Source organism: Salmo trutta, unplaced genomic scaffold, assembly GCF_901001165.1.
Source record: "Salmo trutta unplaced genomic scaffold, fSalTru1.1, whole genome shotgun sequence".
Lineage (NCBI taxonomy): Eukaryota > Metazoa > Chordata > Actinopteri > Salmoniformes > Salmonidae > Salmo > Salmo trutta.
The window spans coordinates 1,685,675-1,702,671 of NW_021823115.1; positions in this window are offsets into that span (position 1 = coordinate 1,685,675).

A 16,997-nucleotide genomic window follows, 5' to 3' on the forward strand; every position below is an offset into this window, starting at 1 on the left:
CATTTTTCGCACCAAGGTACGTTCATCTCTAGGAGACAGAACGAGTCTCCTTCCTGAGCGGTATGACGGCTGCGTGGTCCCATGGTGTTTATACTTGCGTACTATTGTTTGTACAGATGAACTTGGTACCTTCAGGTGTTTGGAAATTGCTCCCAAGGATGAACCAGACTTGTGGAGGTCTATACATTTTTTTCTGAGGTCTTGGTTGATATCTTTTGATTTTCCAATGATGTCAAGCAAAGAGGCACTGAGTTTGAAGGTAGGCCTTGAAATACATCCACAGGTACACCTCCAATTGACTCAAATTATGTTTATTAGCCTATCAGAAGCTTCTAAAGACATGACATCATTTTCAGGAATTCTCCAAGCTGTTTAAAAGCACAGTCAACTTAGTGTATGTAAACTTCTGACCCACTGGAATTGTGACACAGTGAATTATACGTGAAATAATCTGTCTGTAAACAATTGTTGGAAAAAAAGTAGATGTCCTAACCGACTAGAGAGAGAGAAAAGAGAGAGAGAGAGAACAGAGAGAGAGAGGCTAACAAAGAGAGAGAGAGAGGCTAGCAGAGAGAAAGAGGCTAGCAGAGTGAGAGAAGCTAGCAGAGAGAACGAGAGAGAGAGGGTAACAGACAGTATCTAACCAGTAGTAAGGATTGTCTATAGAGACAGAGAGAGAGAGGGTAACAGAACAGTATCTAACCAGTAGTAAGGATTGTCTATAGAGACAGAGAGAGGGTAACAGACAGTATCTAACCAGTAGTAAGGATTGTCTATAGAGACAGAGAGAGAGAGGGTAACAGAACAGTATCTAACCAGTAGTAGTAAGGATTGTCTATAGAGACAGAGAGAGAGGGTAACAGAACAGTATCTAACCAGTAGTAGTAGTAAGGATTGTCTATAGAGACAGAGAGAGAGGGTAACAGAACATTATCTAACCAGCAGTAGTAAGGATTGTCTATAGAGACAGAGAGAGAGGGTAACAGAACAGTATCTAACCAGTAGTAGTAGTAAGGATTGTCTATAGAGACAGAGAGAGAGAGGGTAACAGAACAGTATCTAACCAGTAGTAGTAGTAAGGATTGTCTATAGAGACAGAGAGAGAGGGTAACAGAACAGTATCTAACCAGTAGTAGTAGTAAGGATTGTCTATAGAGATAGAGAGAGAGGGTAACAGAACAGTATCTAACCAGTAGTAGTAGTAAGGATTCTCTATAGAGACAGAGAGAGGGTAACAGAACAGTATCTAACCAGTAGTAAGGATTGTCTATAGAGACAGAGAGAGAGGGTAACAGAACAGTATCTAACCAGTAGTAAGGATTGTCTATAGAGATAGAGAGAGAGGGTAACAGAACAGTATCTAACCAGTAGTAAGGATTGTCTATAGAGACAGAGAGAGAGGATAACAGAACAGTATCTAACCAGTAGTAGTAGTAAGGATTGTCTATAGATACAGAGAGAGAAGGTAACAGAACAGTATCTAACCAGCAGTGGTAAGGATTGTCTATAGAGATAGAGAGAGAGGGTAACAGAACAGTATCTAACCAGTAGTAGTAGTAGTAAGGATTGTCTATAGAGACAGAGAGAGAGGGTAACAGAACAGTATCTAACCAGTAGTAGTAGTAAGGATTGTCTATAGAGACAGAGAGAGAGAGGGTAACAGAACAGTATCTAACCAGTAGTAGTAGTAAGGATTGTCTATAGAGACAGAGAGAGAGGATAACAGAACAGTATCTAACGAGTAGTAAGGATTGTCTATAGAGACAGAGAGAGAGGGTAACAGAACAGTATCTAACCAGCAGTGGTAAGGACTGCCTGGGAACATGTCCTCTCTCTATTTAACTTCCTCTACGGTAATTATCCTCCACGAACGTAATTGTTCTGCCAGCGTACTAAGCCATTGTTTCCATTATCAATTCAAATGATTACCATTGAAATCCCTATTCTGTACCGCAGCCATATCATTCCAGAAGAGTTTCCCCTTTCGTTCTACAAGGATCTAATCAGACAATACAGAGACAGACCCCTCTCAGCCCTGCCCCAGCCCCCTCTCAGCCCTGCCTCAGTCCCCTCTCAGCCCTCTTCAGCCCCCCTCTCAGCCCTGCCTCAGCCTCCTCTCAGCCCTGCCTCAGCCCCCTCTCAGCCCTGCCTCAGCCCCCTCTCAGCCCTGCCTCAGCCAACTCTGAGCCCCCTCACAGCCCAGCCTCAGCCCCCTCTCAGCCTCCCTCTCAGCCCTGCCTCAGCCCCCCTCTCAGCCCTGCCTCAGCCCCCTCTCAGCCCTGCCTCAGCCCCCCTCTCAGCCCTGCCTCAGCCCCCTCTCAGCCCTGCCTCAGCTCCCTCTCAGCCCTGCCTCAGCCCCCCTCTCAGCCCTGCCTCAGCCTCAGCCCCCTCTCAGCCCTGCCTCAGCCCCATCTCAGCCCAGCCTCAGCATCAGCCCCCTCTCAGCCCTGCCTCAGCCCCCATCTCAGCCCTGCCTCAGCCCCCATCTCAGCCCTGCCTCAGCCCCCCTCTCAGCCCTGCCTCAGCCCCCTCTCAGCCCTGCCTCAGCCCCCTCTCAGCCCTGCCTCAGCCCCCTCTCAGCCCTGCCTCAGCCAACTCTCAGCCCCCTCTCAGCCCAGCCTCAGCCCCCTCTCAGCCTCCCTCTCAGCCCTGCCTCAGCCCCCCTCTCAGCCCTGCCTCAGCCCCCTCTCAGCCCTGCCTCAGCCCCCCTCTCAGCCCTGCCTCAGCCCCCTCTCAGCCCTGCCTCAGCTCCCTCTCAGCCCTGCCTCAGCCCCCCTCTCAGCCCTGCCTCAGCCTCAGCCCCCTCTCAGCCCTGCCTCAGCCCCATCTCAGCCCAGCCTCAGCATCAGCCCCTCTCAGCCCTGCCTGAGCCCCCATCTCAGCCCTGCCTCAGCCCCCATCTCAGCCCTGCCTCAGCCCCCCTCTCAGCCCTGCCTCAGCCCCCTCTCAGCCCTGCCTCAGCCCCCTCTCAGCCCTGCCTCAGCCCCCATCTCAGCCCTGCCTCAGCCCCCCTCTCAGCCCTGCCTCAGCCCCCTCTCAGCCCTGCCTCAGCCTCCTCTCAGCTCTGCCTCAGCCCCCTCTCAGCCCTTCCTCAGCCCCCTCTCAGCTCTGCCTTAGCCCCCCTCTCAGCCCTGCCTCAGCACCCTCTCAGCCTTGCCCCAGCCCCCTCTCCGCCCTGCCTCTGCCTCAGCCCTGCCTCAGTCTCAGCCCTGCCTCAGTCTCAGTCTCAGCCCTGCCTCAGTCTCAGTCTCAGCCCTGCCTCAGTCTCAGTCTCAGCCCTGCCTCAGTCTCAGTCCTGCCTCAGTCTCAGCCCTGCCTCAGTCACAGCCCTGCCTCAGTCTCAGCCCTGCCTCTGCCTCAGCCCTGCCTCAGTCACAGCCCTGCCTCAGTCTCAGTCTCAGCCCTGCCTCAGTCTCAGCCCTGCCTCAGTCTCAGCCCTGCCTCAGTCTCAGCCCTAACTCATTCTCAGCCCTGCCTCAGTCTCAGCCCTGCCTCAGTCTCAGTCCTGCCTCAGTCTCAGCCCTAACTCAGTCTCAGCCCTGCCTCAGTCTCATTCCTGCCTCAGTCTCAGCCCTTCCTCAGTCTCAGTCCTGCCTCTGTCTCAGCCCTGCCTCAGTCTCAGCCCTGTCTCAGTCTCATTCCTGTCTCAGTCTCAGCTCTACCTCAGTCTCAGCCCTGCCTCAGTCTCAGCCCTGCCTCAGTCTCAGTCCTGCCTCAGTCTCAGCCCTGCCTCAGTCTCAGCCCTGTCTCAGCCCTGCCTCAGTCTCAGCCCTGCCTCAGTCTCAGCCCCATCTCAGCCCTGCCTCAGTCTCTGCCCTGCCTCAGTCTCAGCCCTGTCTCAGCCCTGCCTCAGTCTCAGCCCTGCCTCAGTCTCAGCCCCATCTCAGCCCTGCCTCAGTCTCAGCCCCTGCCTCAGTCTCAGCCCTGTCTCAGGACTGCCTCAGTCTCAGCCCTGTCTCAGGCCTGCCTCAGTCTCAGCCCTGTCTCAGCCCTGCCTCAGTCTCAGTCCTGTCTCAGTCTCAGCCCTGTCTCAGGACTGCCTCAGTCTCAGCCCTGTCTCAGCCCTGCCTCAGTCTCAGCCCTACCTCAGTCTCAGCCCTGTCTCAGTCTCAGCCCTGCCTCAGTCTCAGTCCTGCCTCAGTCTCAGCCCTGTCTCAGTCCTGCCTCAGTCTCAGCCCTGTCTCAGCCCTGCCTCAGTCTCAGCCCTACCTCAGTCTCAGCCCTGTCTCAGTCTCAGCCCTGCCTCAGTCTCCGCCCTGTCTCAGTCTCAGCCCTGCCTCAGTCTCAGCCCTGTCTCAGTCTCATTCCTGCCTCAGTCTCAGCCCTGTCTCAGTCTCAGCCCTGCCTCAGTCTCAGTCCTGTCTCAGTCTCAGCCCCTGCCTCAGTCTCAGCCCTGTCTCAGGACTGCCTCAGCCTCAGCCCTGTCTCAGGCCTGCCTCAGTCTCAGCCCTGCCTCAGTCTCAGCCCTGCCTCCGTCTCTGTCTCTTCTGTAATGGCTACTCTTCAACCCTCTTAAACCCATTAAATATATTACTGACAGTATTTCACCCTCTGTGTCTATATACAGGGGGATTTCACAGTTATCAATACAGTGGGGAGATGGCTGTATTTGCTGTATGCTCCTGGCTGGCAGTTAATCACAGCTTTGTCCTGGAGGGAGTCTGTCTGCAGTACCTCTGTTTCTCCATGTGAGGGCAGTGCTGTCCTAGTGTTCTGTGTGTTTATACCAGCCATATGAGGTTAGCAGCAAGGCTTTCCCTAGTGTTCTGTGTGTTTATACCAGTCATATGAGGTTAGCAGGCTTTCCCTAGTGTTCTGTGTGTTTATACCAGTCATATGAGGTTAGAAGGCTTTCCCTAGTGTTCTGTGTGTTTTTACCAGCCATATGAGGTTAGTAGGCTTTCCCTAGTGTTCTGTATGTTTATACCAGCCATATGAGGTTAGCAGCTAGGCTTTCCCTAGTGTTCTGTGTGTTTATACCAGTCATATGAGGAGGGGAGGAAGGAGGTCAGAGATCTGGCGCTGTGGTAACAGGACCACAACCTCTACCTCAACGTGATCAAGACAAAGGAGATGATTGTGGACTACAGGAATAAGAGGAACGAGCACGCCCCCATTCTCATCGACGGGGCTGCAGTGGAGCAGGTTGAGAGCTTCACGTTCCTTGGTGTCCACATCACCAACAAACTAGAATGGTCCAAACACTCCAAGACAGTTGTGAAGAGGGCACGACAAAGCCTATTCCCCCTCAGGAGACTGAAAAGATTTGTCATGGGTAATCAGATCCCCAAAAAGTTCAACAGCTGCACCGTCAACATCATCCTGACTGGTCGCATCACTGCCTGGTATGGCAACTGCTCGGCCTCCGACCGCAAGGCACTACAGAGGGAAGTGCGTATGGCCCAGTACTTCTACCCCCAGGCCATGAGACTCCGGAACAGCTAACCAAATGGCTACCCGGACTATTAGCAATAGTTAAATAGTCTCAGGAGAAGATGCAGCCAGGTCTCTAACCTATGGGAGACAAGACAACAACAGTAGTTAATGATATGATATAAGACAACAGTAGTTAATGATATGAGAGATAAGACAACAACAGTAGTTAATGATAAGAGAGACAAGACAACAACAGTAGTTAATGATATGAGAGATAAGACAACAGTAGTTAATGATAAGAGAGATAAGACAACAACAGTAGTTAATGATATGAGAGATAAGACAACAGTAGTTAATGATATGAGATATAATACAACAACAGTAGTTAATGATATGAGAGATAAGACAACAGTAGTTAATGATAAGAGAGATAAGACAACAGTAGTTAATGATATGAGATATAAGACAACAACAGTAGTTAATGATAGAGAGATAAGACAACAGTAGTTAATGATAAGAGAGATAAGACAACAACAGTAGTTAATGATATGAGAGATAAGACAACAGTAGTTAATGATAAGAGAGATAAGACAACAGTAGTTAATGATATGAGATATAATACAACAACAGTAGTTAAGGATATGAGAGATAAGACAACAGTAGTTAATGATAAGAGAGATAAGACAACAGTAGTTAATGATAAGAGAGACAAGACAACAGTAGTTAATGATATGAGAGATAAGACAACAGTAGTTAATGATATGACAGATAAGACAACAACAGTAGTTAATGATAAGAGATTTAAGACAACAACAGTAGTTAATGATAAGAGATTTAAGACAACAACAGTAGTTAATGATAAGAGATTTAAGACAACAACAGTAGTTAATGATATGAGAGATAAGACAACAACAGTTGTTAATGATAAGAGAGATTAGACAACAGTGGTTAATGATATGAGAGATAAGACAACAATAGTTAATGATATGAGAGATAAGACAACAACAGTAGTTAATGATATGAGAGATAAGACAACAACAGCAGTTAACGATATGAGAGATAAGACAACAGTAGTTAATGATATGAGATATAATACAACAACAGTAGTTAATGATATGAGAGATAAGACAACAGTAGTTAATGATAAGAGAGATAAGACAACAGTAGTTAATGATGAGAGAGATAAGACAACAGTAGTTAATGATATGAGAGATAAGACAACAGTAGTTAATGATATGACATAATAAGACAACAACAGTAGTTAATGATAAGAGATTTAAGACAACAACAGTAGTTAATGATATGAGAGATAAGACAACAACAGTAGTTAATGATAAGAGAGATAAGACAACAGTAGTTAATGATATGAGAGATAAGACAACAACAGTAGTTAATGATAAGAGATTTAAGACAACAACAGTAGTTAATGATATGAGAGATAAGACAACAAAAGTAGTTAATGATAAGAGAGATAAGACAACAGTAGTTAAAGATATGAAAGATAAGACAACAACAGTAGTTAATGATAAGACAGATAAGACAACAGTAGTTAATGATAAGAGAGATAAGACAACAGTAGTTAATGATAAGAGAGATAAGACAACAGTAGTTAATGATATGACAGATAAGACAACAACAGTAGTTAATGTTAAGAGATTTAAGACAACAACAGTAGTTAATGATAAGATATTTAAGACAACAACAGTAGTTAATGATATGAGAGATAAGACAACAACAGTAGTTAATGATAAGAGAGATAAGACAACAGTAGTTAATGATATGAGAGATAAGACAACAACAGTAGTTAATGATAAGAGATTTAAGACAACAACAGTAGTTAATGATATGAGAGATAAGACAACAACAGTAGTTAATGATATGAGAGATAAGACAACAAAAGTAGTTAATGATAAGACAGATAAGACAACAGTAGTTAATGATATGAAAGATAAGACAACAACAGTAGTTAATGATAAGACAGATAAGACAACAGTAGTTAATGATAAGAGAGATAAGACAACAGTAGTTAATGATAAGAGAGATAAGACAACAGTAGTTAATGATAAGAGAGATAAGAGAACAGTAGTTAATGATAAGAGAGATAAGACAACAACAGTACTTAATGATATGAGATATAATACAACAACAGTAGTTAATGATATGAGAGATAAGACAACAGTAGTTAATGATATGAGAGATAAGACAACAACAGTAGTTAATGATAAGAGATTTAAGACAACAGTAGTTAATGATAAGAGAGATAAGACAACAGTAGTTAATGATATGAGAGATAAGACAACAACAGTAGTTAATGATATTAGAGATAAGACAACACCAGTAGTTAATGATATGAGAGATAAGACAACAGTAGTTAATGATATGAGAGATAAGACAACAACAGTAGTTAATGATAAGAGAGATAAGACAACAGTTGTTAATGATAAGAGATGTAAGTAAGACAACAGTAGTTAATGATATGAGAGATAAGACAACACTAGTTAATTATATGAGATATAAGACAACAGTAGTTAATGATATGAGAGATAAGATAACAGTAGTTAATGGTAAGAGAGATAAGACAACAGTAGTTAACGATATGAGATATAAGACAACAACAGTAGTTAATGACATGAGAGATAAGATAACAGTAGTTAATGGTAAGAGAGATAAGACAACAGTAGTTAATGATATGAGAGATAAGACAACAGTAGTTAATGATATGAGAGATAAGACAAGAGTAGTTAATGATATGAGATTTAAGACAACAACAGTAGTTAATGATAAGAGAGATAAGACAACAGTAGTTAATGATAAGAGAGATAAGACAACAGTAGTTAATGATAAGAGAGATAAGACAACAGTGTTAATGATAAGAGAGATAAGACAACAGTAGTTAATGATATGAGATATAAGACAACAACAGTAGTTAATGATAAGAGAGATAAGACAACAGTAGTTAATGATATGAGATATAAGACAACAACAGTAGTTAATGATATGAGAGAGATAAGACAACAACATGCCCAACAACAGTAGTTAATGATAAGAGAGATAAGACAACAGTAGTTAATGATATGAGAGATAAGACAACAGTAGTTAATGATAAGAGAGAGATAAGACAACAGTAGTTAATGATAAGAGAGAGATAAGACAACAACATGCCCAACAACAGTAGTAAATGTATCCAGAGTGCTGCAGGATATTGTCAGTCAGAATCCTGCTCCATGTCTTGTGATGCTTTATCTTCTCCCTGGGACTTGTTCTCTCCTCTGAGAGATTCACTTAATAATGACTTCTAGACAATTAGTGGAATTGAAATTCATTGCCAAAGCAACTGCCTGTGTGGTCTCATTGTCCAGAGTGCTCAGTGCATATAGATGCTATTGAGCTGTTCTGCTTTTTGACGGCTAAGGACTGGTTCAATCACATCAATTGGCTGATGACTGAGATCACGCCAGAGGGACAGACAGCACGCGGTACCTCCTGGTAACTCAACACAGATACATGTGTTCTCTGGATTTCTATTGGGAAGTGATGCAAAACAGATATGAGTCAAACCAAACTAGTTTAGAACGTTGGTCCTGTTTAACAACATTTAGCATGGTTTATTAAACAAAAACACTGAAGGTACATTAAACAAAGGTTATTTTATTAACTGTGAAGCCTTCAGTAATTACAGTACCATTCAAAAGTTTGGACACACCTACTCATTCCAGGGGTTTTCTTCATTTGTACTATTTTCTACAGTGTAGAATAATAGTGAAGACATCAACACTATGAAATAACACATATGGAATCATGTAGTAACCAAAAAAGTGTTAAAGAAATCAAAATATATTTTATATTTGAGATTCTTCAAATTAGCCACCCTTTGCCTTGAAGACAGCTTTGCACACTCTTGGCATTCTCTCAACCAGCTTCACCTGGAATGCTTTTCCAACAGACTTGAAGGAGTTCACACATATGCTGAGCACTTGTTGGCTGCTTTTCCTTCACTCTGCGGTCCAACTCATCCCAAACCATCTCAATTGGGTTGAGGTTAGGTGATTGTGGAGGCCAGGTCATCTGATGCAGCACTCCATCACTCTCCTTGGTCAAATAGCCCTTACACAGCCTGGAGTTGTGTTGGGTCATTGTCCTGTTGAAAAACTAAATTATAGTCCCACTTAGCGCAAACCAGATGGGATGGCGTATCGCTGCAGAATGTTGTGGTAGCCATGCTGGTTAAGTGTGCCTTGAATAATAAATAAATTACTGACAGTGTCACCAGCAAAGCACCCTCACACCTCCTCCTCCATGCTTCACGGTGGGAACCACACATGCGGAGATCATCCGTTCACCTACTCTGCGTCTCACAAAGACATGGCAGTTGAAACCAAAAATCTCCAATTTGGACTCATCAGACCAAAGGACAGATTTTCACCAGTCTAATGTCCATTGGCCCAAGCAAGTATCTTCTTCTTATTGGTGTCCTTTAGTAGTGGTTTCTTTGCAGTAATTTGACCATGAAGGCCTGATTCACGCAGTCTCCTCTGAACAATTGATGTTGAGATGTGTCTGTTACTTGAACTCTGTGAAGCATTTATTTGGGCTGCAATTTATGAGGTTGGTAACTCTAATGAACTTATCCCCTGCAGCAGAGGTAACTCTGTGTCTTCCTGACCTGTGGCAGTCCTCATGAGAGCCAGTTTCATCAAATGAAAATCAAATTTTTAACCAAGTACACATGGTTAGCAGATGTTATTGTGAGCGTAGTGAAATGCTTGTGCTTCTAGTTCCGACAGTCTTGGTATGACTGTAGTAGATCAGTAACTAGGATCAGTCTTGGTATGACTGTAGTAGATCAGTAACTAGGATCAGTCTTGGTATGACTGTAGTAGATCAGTAACTAGGATCAGTCTTGGTATGACTGTAGTAGATCAGTAACTAGGATCAGTCTTGGTATGACTGTAGTAGATCAGTAACTAGGATCAGTCTTGGTATGACTGTAGTAGATCAGTAACCAGTCTTGGTATGACTGTAGTAGATCAGTAACTAGGATCAGTCTTGGTATGACTGTAGTAGATCAGTAACTAGGATCAGTCTTGGTCTGACTGTAGTAGATCAGTAACTAGGATCAGTCTTGGTATGACTGTAGTAGATCAGTAACTAGGATCAGTCTGACTGTAGTAGATCAGTAACTAGGATCAGTCTTGGTATGACTGTAGTAGATCAGTAACCAGTCTTGGTATGACTGTAGTAGATCAGTAACTAGGATCAGTCTTGGTATGACTGTAGTAGATCAGTAACTAGGATCAGTCTGACTGTAGTAGATCAGTAACCAGTCTTGGTATGACTGTAGTAGATCAGTAACTAGGATCAGTCTTGGTATGACTGTAGTAGATCAGTAACTAGGATCAGTCTTGGTATGACTGTAGTAGATCAGTAACTAGGATCAGTCTGACTGTAGTAGATCAGTAACTAGGATCAGTCTTGGTATGACTGTAGTAGATCAGTAACCAGTCTTGGTATGACTGTAGTAGATCAGTAACTAGGATCAGTCTTGGTATGACTGTAGTAGATCAGTAACTAGGATCAGTCTGACTGTAGTAGATCAGTAACTAGGATCAGTCTTGGTCTGACTGTAGTAGATCAGTAACTAGGATCAGTCTTGGTATGACTGTAGTAGATCAGTAACCAGTCTTGGTATGACTGTAGTAGATCAGTAACTAGGATCAGTCTTGGTATGACTGTAGTAGATCAGTAACTAGGATCAGTCTTGGTATGACTGTAGTAGATCAGTAACTAGGATCAGTCTGACTGTAGTAGATCAGTAACTAGGATCAGTCTTGGTATGACTGTAGTAGATCAGTAACTATGATCAGTCTTGGTATGACTGTAGTAGATCAGTAACTAGGATCAGTCTTGGTATGACTGTAGTAGATCAGTAACTAGGATCAGTCTTGGTATGACTGTAGTAGATCAGTAACCAGTCTTGGTATGACTGTAGTAGATCAGTACCTAGGATCAGTCTTGGTATGACTGTAGTAGATCAGTATCTAGGATCAGTCTTGGTATGACTGTAGTAGATCAGTAACTAGGATCAGTCTTGGTATGACTGTAGTAGATCAGTAACTAGGATCAGTCTGACTGTAGTAGATCAGTAACTAGGATCAGTCTTGGTATGACTGTAGTAGATCAGTAACCAGTCTTGGTATGACTGTAGTAGATCAGTAACTAGGATCAGTCTTGGTATGACTGTAGTAGATCAGTAACTAGGATCAGTCTGACTGTAGTAGATCAGTAACTAGGATCAGTCTTGGTCTGACTGTAGTAGATCAGTAACTAGGATCAGTCTTGGTATGACTGTAGTAGATCAGTAACCAGTCTTGGTATGACTGTAGTAGATCAGTAACTAGGATCAGTCTTGGTATGACTGTAGTAGATCAGTAACTAGGATCAGTCTTGGTATGACTGTAGTAGATCAGTAACTAGGATCAGTCTGACTGTAGTAGATCAGTAACTAGGATCAGTCTTGGTATGACTGTAGTAGATCAGTAACTATGATCAGTCTTGGTATGACTGTAGTAGATCAGTAACTAGGATCAGTCTTGGTATGACTGTAGTAGATCAGTAACTAGGATCAGTCTTGGTATGACTGTAGTAGATCAGTAACCAGTCTTGGTATGACTGTAGTAGATCAGTACCTAGGATCAGTCTTGGTATGACTGTAGTAGATCAGTATCTAGGATCAGTCTTGGTATGACTGTAGTAGATCAGTAACTAGGATCAGTCTTGGTATGACTGTAGTAGATCAGTAACTAGGATCAGTCTTGGTATGACTGTAGTAGATCAGTAACTAGGATCAGTCTTAGTATGACTGTAGTAGATCAGTAATTAGGTTCAGTCTTTGTCTGAGCGTAGTTTGGTAGTTTCAGTCTGTTTGTGTCAACAACCCCCCCTTAATGAATGGATGTGATTTATTATGGAAATAAGTGGGGGGGGGGGGCGCGACGAGGAGTAGGTGGAAGGATGAGTGGGGAGACACTGACCTTCCTTTAATTATGTGTGATGGAGATGAAGGTGAGGCTCAGATGATGAAGATGGATTCTCCCACGTAAATCATTTCCACGCTGTTAGCCGTCCCAGCTCCTACAGCTGTAACCTTGTGGTCCACAGGTTAAATGATCCCTCTCAGAGGTCCATTATTTATGCCGACAGGCCCCTTTGTAATGTAGCCACAGGTATTTACTCTGTTTCATTCATTTACATTTTCAATTTGTTTCCATTTGTAATTAGCTGTTTTTTGCCCTATAGGAAAAAAAGTGTTTTTTATATATATATATATATATATATAAACAATTCCCAGGTCCCTAGCAGTTTAATTAAGGATCGGTGTCCCGCTAGTGGGACTACCTCCAGTGAACCTGGACGGGGAGTAATTCAAATAAATTATCAGAAATATTATGGATTTTAAACATTTAGGTACATATAAGTGTCTTATATCGGCTGAAAGCTTAAATTCTTGTTAATCTAACTGCACTGTGCGATTTACAATAGCTCTTACAGCGAAACATGCCATGCGATTTCTTGAGGACGGCTCCCCACATCAAAATATTTTTCCACCGGCACAGGTTTCATACATTCACATATAAAGACTAAATATTCACTTACTTTTTGAAAATCTTCCTCTGATTTATCATCCAAAGGGTCCCAGCTATAACATGTAGTGTCGTTTTGTTAGATAAAATATTTTTTATATCCCAAAAAGTCTGTTAAGTTGGCGCCATCGATTTGAGCAATCCACTCGTTCAACTTGCAGAGAAAGGAATACGAAAATCTACCCCTAAACTTTGTTTCAACAAGTCAAATTACGTTTCTATTGACTCCTCAGACACCCTAAAATGTAATCAAACTATAATATTTATTTCAGAAAGAAGTATGTTCAATAGGAAACCAATATAAGCAGGTGCGCAACTTTGTCATGGCGTGCAGAAACACGGATTTCCAAGACAGTATAATGATGAAACATGTTTACACTAGACTGTGTTGCAGTATGATGATGATGACAACACATCTTTACACTAGACTGTGTTGCAGTATAATGATAACACATGTTTACACTAGACTGTGTTGCAGTATAATGATAACACATGTTTACACTAGACTGTGTTGCAGTATAATGATAACACATGTTTACACTAGACTGTGTTGCAGTATGATGATGACAACACATGTTTACACTAGACTGTGTTGCAGTATAATGATAACACATGTTTACACTAGACTGTGTTGCAGTATGATGATGACAACACATCTTTACACTAGGCTGTGTTGCAGTATGATGACTAGACTGTGTTGCAGTATGATGACTAGACTGTGTTGCAGTATGATGACTAGACTGTGTTGCAGTATGATGACTAGACTGTGTTGCAGTATGATGACTAGACTGTGTTGCAGTATGATGACTAGACTGTGTTGAAGTATGATGACTAGACTGTGTTGCAGTATGATGACTAGACTGTGTTGCAGTATGATGACTAGGCTGTGTTGCAGTATGATGACTAGACTGTGTTGCAGTATGATGACTAGACTGTGTTGCAGTATGATGACTAGGCTGTGTTGCAGTATGATGATGACAACAACACATGTTAACACTAGGCTGTGTTGCAGTATGATGACTAGACTGTGTTGCAGTATGATGACTAGGCTGTGTTGCAGTATGATGACTAGACTGTGTTGCAGTATGATGACTAGACTGTGTTGCAGTATGATGACTAGGCTGTGTTGCAGTATGATGATGACAACAACACATGTTTACACTAGGCTGTGTTGCAGTATGATGACTAGACTGTGTTGCAGTATGATGACTAGACTGTGTTGCAGTATGATGACTAGGCTGTGTTGCAGTATGATGATGACAACAACACATGTTTACACTAGGCTGTGTTGCAGTATGATGACTAGACTGTGTTGCAGTATGATGACTAGACTGTGTTGCAGTATGATGACTAGACTGTGTTGCAGTATGATGACTAGACTGTGTTGCAGTATGATGACTAGACTGTGTTGCAGTATGATGACTAGACTGTGTTGCAGTATGATGACTAGACTGTGTTGCAGTATGATGTGTTGCAGTATGATGACTAGACTGTGTTGCAGTATGATGACTAGACTGTGTTGCAGTATGATGTGTTGCAGTATGATGTGTTGCAGTATGATGACTAGACTGTGTTGCAGTATGATGTGTTGCAGTATGATGACTAGCCTGTGTTGCAGTATGATGTGTTGCAGTATGATGTGTTGCAGTATGATGACTAGACTGTGTTGCAGTATGATGTGTTGCAGTATGATGTGTTGCAGTATGACGACTAGAATGTGTTGCAGTATGATGTGTTGCAGTATGATGTGTTGCAGTATGATGACTAGACTGTGTTGCAGTATGATGTGTTGCAGTATGATGTGTTGCAGTATGATGACTAGACTGTGTTGCAGTATGATGTGTTGCAGTATGATGTGTTGCAGTATGATGTGTTGCAGTATGATATATGTTGGACATTCCATTGACAACACGTGAAAAGACAGGGTTGAATATCGATCCTCTGACACAACGTAGGTCAGGTTCCACGGTCAGAATACAGCTCTGTGGAACGACTCGTCTCCACGGTCAGAATACAGCTCTGTGGAACGACTCGTCTCCACGGTCAGAATACAGCTCTGTGGAACGACTCGTCTCCACGGTCAGAATACAGCTCTGTGGAACGACTTGTCTTAACGTAGGTCAGGTTCTGTCTCCACGGTCAGAATACAGCTCTGTGGAACGACTCGTCTCACAGTCTGATTTAGATAAACTATTATGTAGTTTATTCAGTGAATGGAAGCTGTTTTTCCATCTCTGGAACCTGGGGGACTTCAAAAGGCAGAACGCCTGCTGTGTGGCCACAGTAAAAGCATGCTATGTTAACTCTCTGCATGCTATGTTAGCTATCTGCATGCTATGTTAACTATCTGCATGCTATGTTAGCTATCTGCATGCTATGTTAACTATCTGCATGCCATGTTAACTATCTACATGCTATGTTAGCTACAAGCTATGTTAGCTATCTGCATGCCATGTTAGCTATCTGCATGCCATGGTAGCTATCTGCATGCTATGTTAACTATCTGCATGCTATGTTAGCTATCTGCATGCTATGTTAGCTATCTGTATGCTATGTTAGCTATCTGCATGCTATGTTAGCTATCTGCATGCCATGTTAACTATCTGCATGCTATGTTAACTATCTGCATGATATGTTAACTATCTGCATGCTATGATAACTCTCTGCATGCTATGTTAACTCTCTGCATGCTATTTTAACTATCTGCATGCTATGTTAACTATCTGCATGCTATGGAACTATCTGCATGCTATGTTAACTATCTGCATGCTATGTTAGCTATCTGTATGCTATGTTAGCTATCTGCATGCTATGTTAGCTATCTGCATGCCATGTTAACTATCTGCATGCTATGTTAGCTATCTGCATGCCATGTTAACTATATGCATGCTATGTTAGCTATCTGCATGCTATGTTAGCTATCTGCATGCTATGTTAACTATCTGCATGCTATGTTAGCTATCTGAATGCTATGTTATCTATCTGCATGCTATGTTAACTATCTGCATGCTATGTTAGCTATCTGCATGCTATGTTAACTATCTGCATGCTATGTTAGCTATCTGCATGCTATGTTAACTATCTGCATGCTATGTTATCTATCTGCATGCTATGTTAACTATCTGCATAATATGTTAACTCTCTGCATACTATGTTAGCTATCTGTATGCTATGTTAACTATCTGCATGCCATGTTAACTATCTGCATGCTATGTTAGCTATCTGCATGCCATGTTAAATCTCTGCATGCTATGTTAGCTATCTGCATGCCATGTTAACTCTCTGCATGCTATGTTAACTATCTGCATGCCATGTTAACTCTCTGCATTCTATGTTAGCTATCTGCATGCCATGTTAACTCTCTGCATGCTATGTTAACTATCTGCATGCAGAGAGTTAACTATCTGCATGCTATGTTAACTCTCTGCATGCTATGTTAACTCTCTGCATGCTATGTTAACTATCTGCATGCTATGTTAACTATCTGCATGCTATGGTAACTATCTGCATGCTATGTTAACTATCTGCATGCTATGTTAGCTATCTGCATGCTATGTTAGCTATCTGTATGCTATGTTAGCTATCTGCATGCAATGTTAGCTATCTGCATGCCATGTTAACTATCTGCATGCTATGTTAGCTATCTGCATGCCATGTTAACTATCTGCATGCTATGTTAGCTATCTGCATGCTATGTTAGCTATCTGCATGCTATGTTATCTATCTGCATGCTATGTTAACTATCTGCATGCTATGTTAACTATCTGCATGCTATGTTAACTATCTGCATGCTATGTTAACTCTCTGCATGCTATGTTAACTCTCTGCATGCTATGTTAACTATCTGCATGCTATGGTAACTATCTGCATGCTATGTTAACTATCTGCATGTTATGTTAGCTATCTGCATGCTATGTTAGCTATCTGTATGCTATGTTAGCTATCTGCATGCTATGTTAGCTATCTGCATGCTATGTTAGC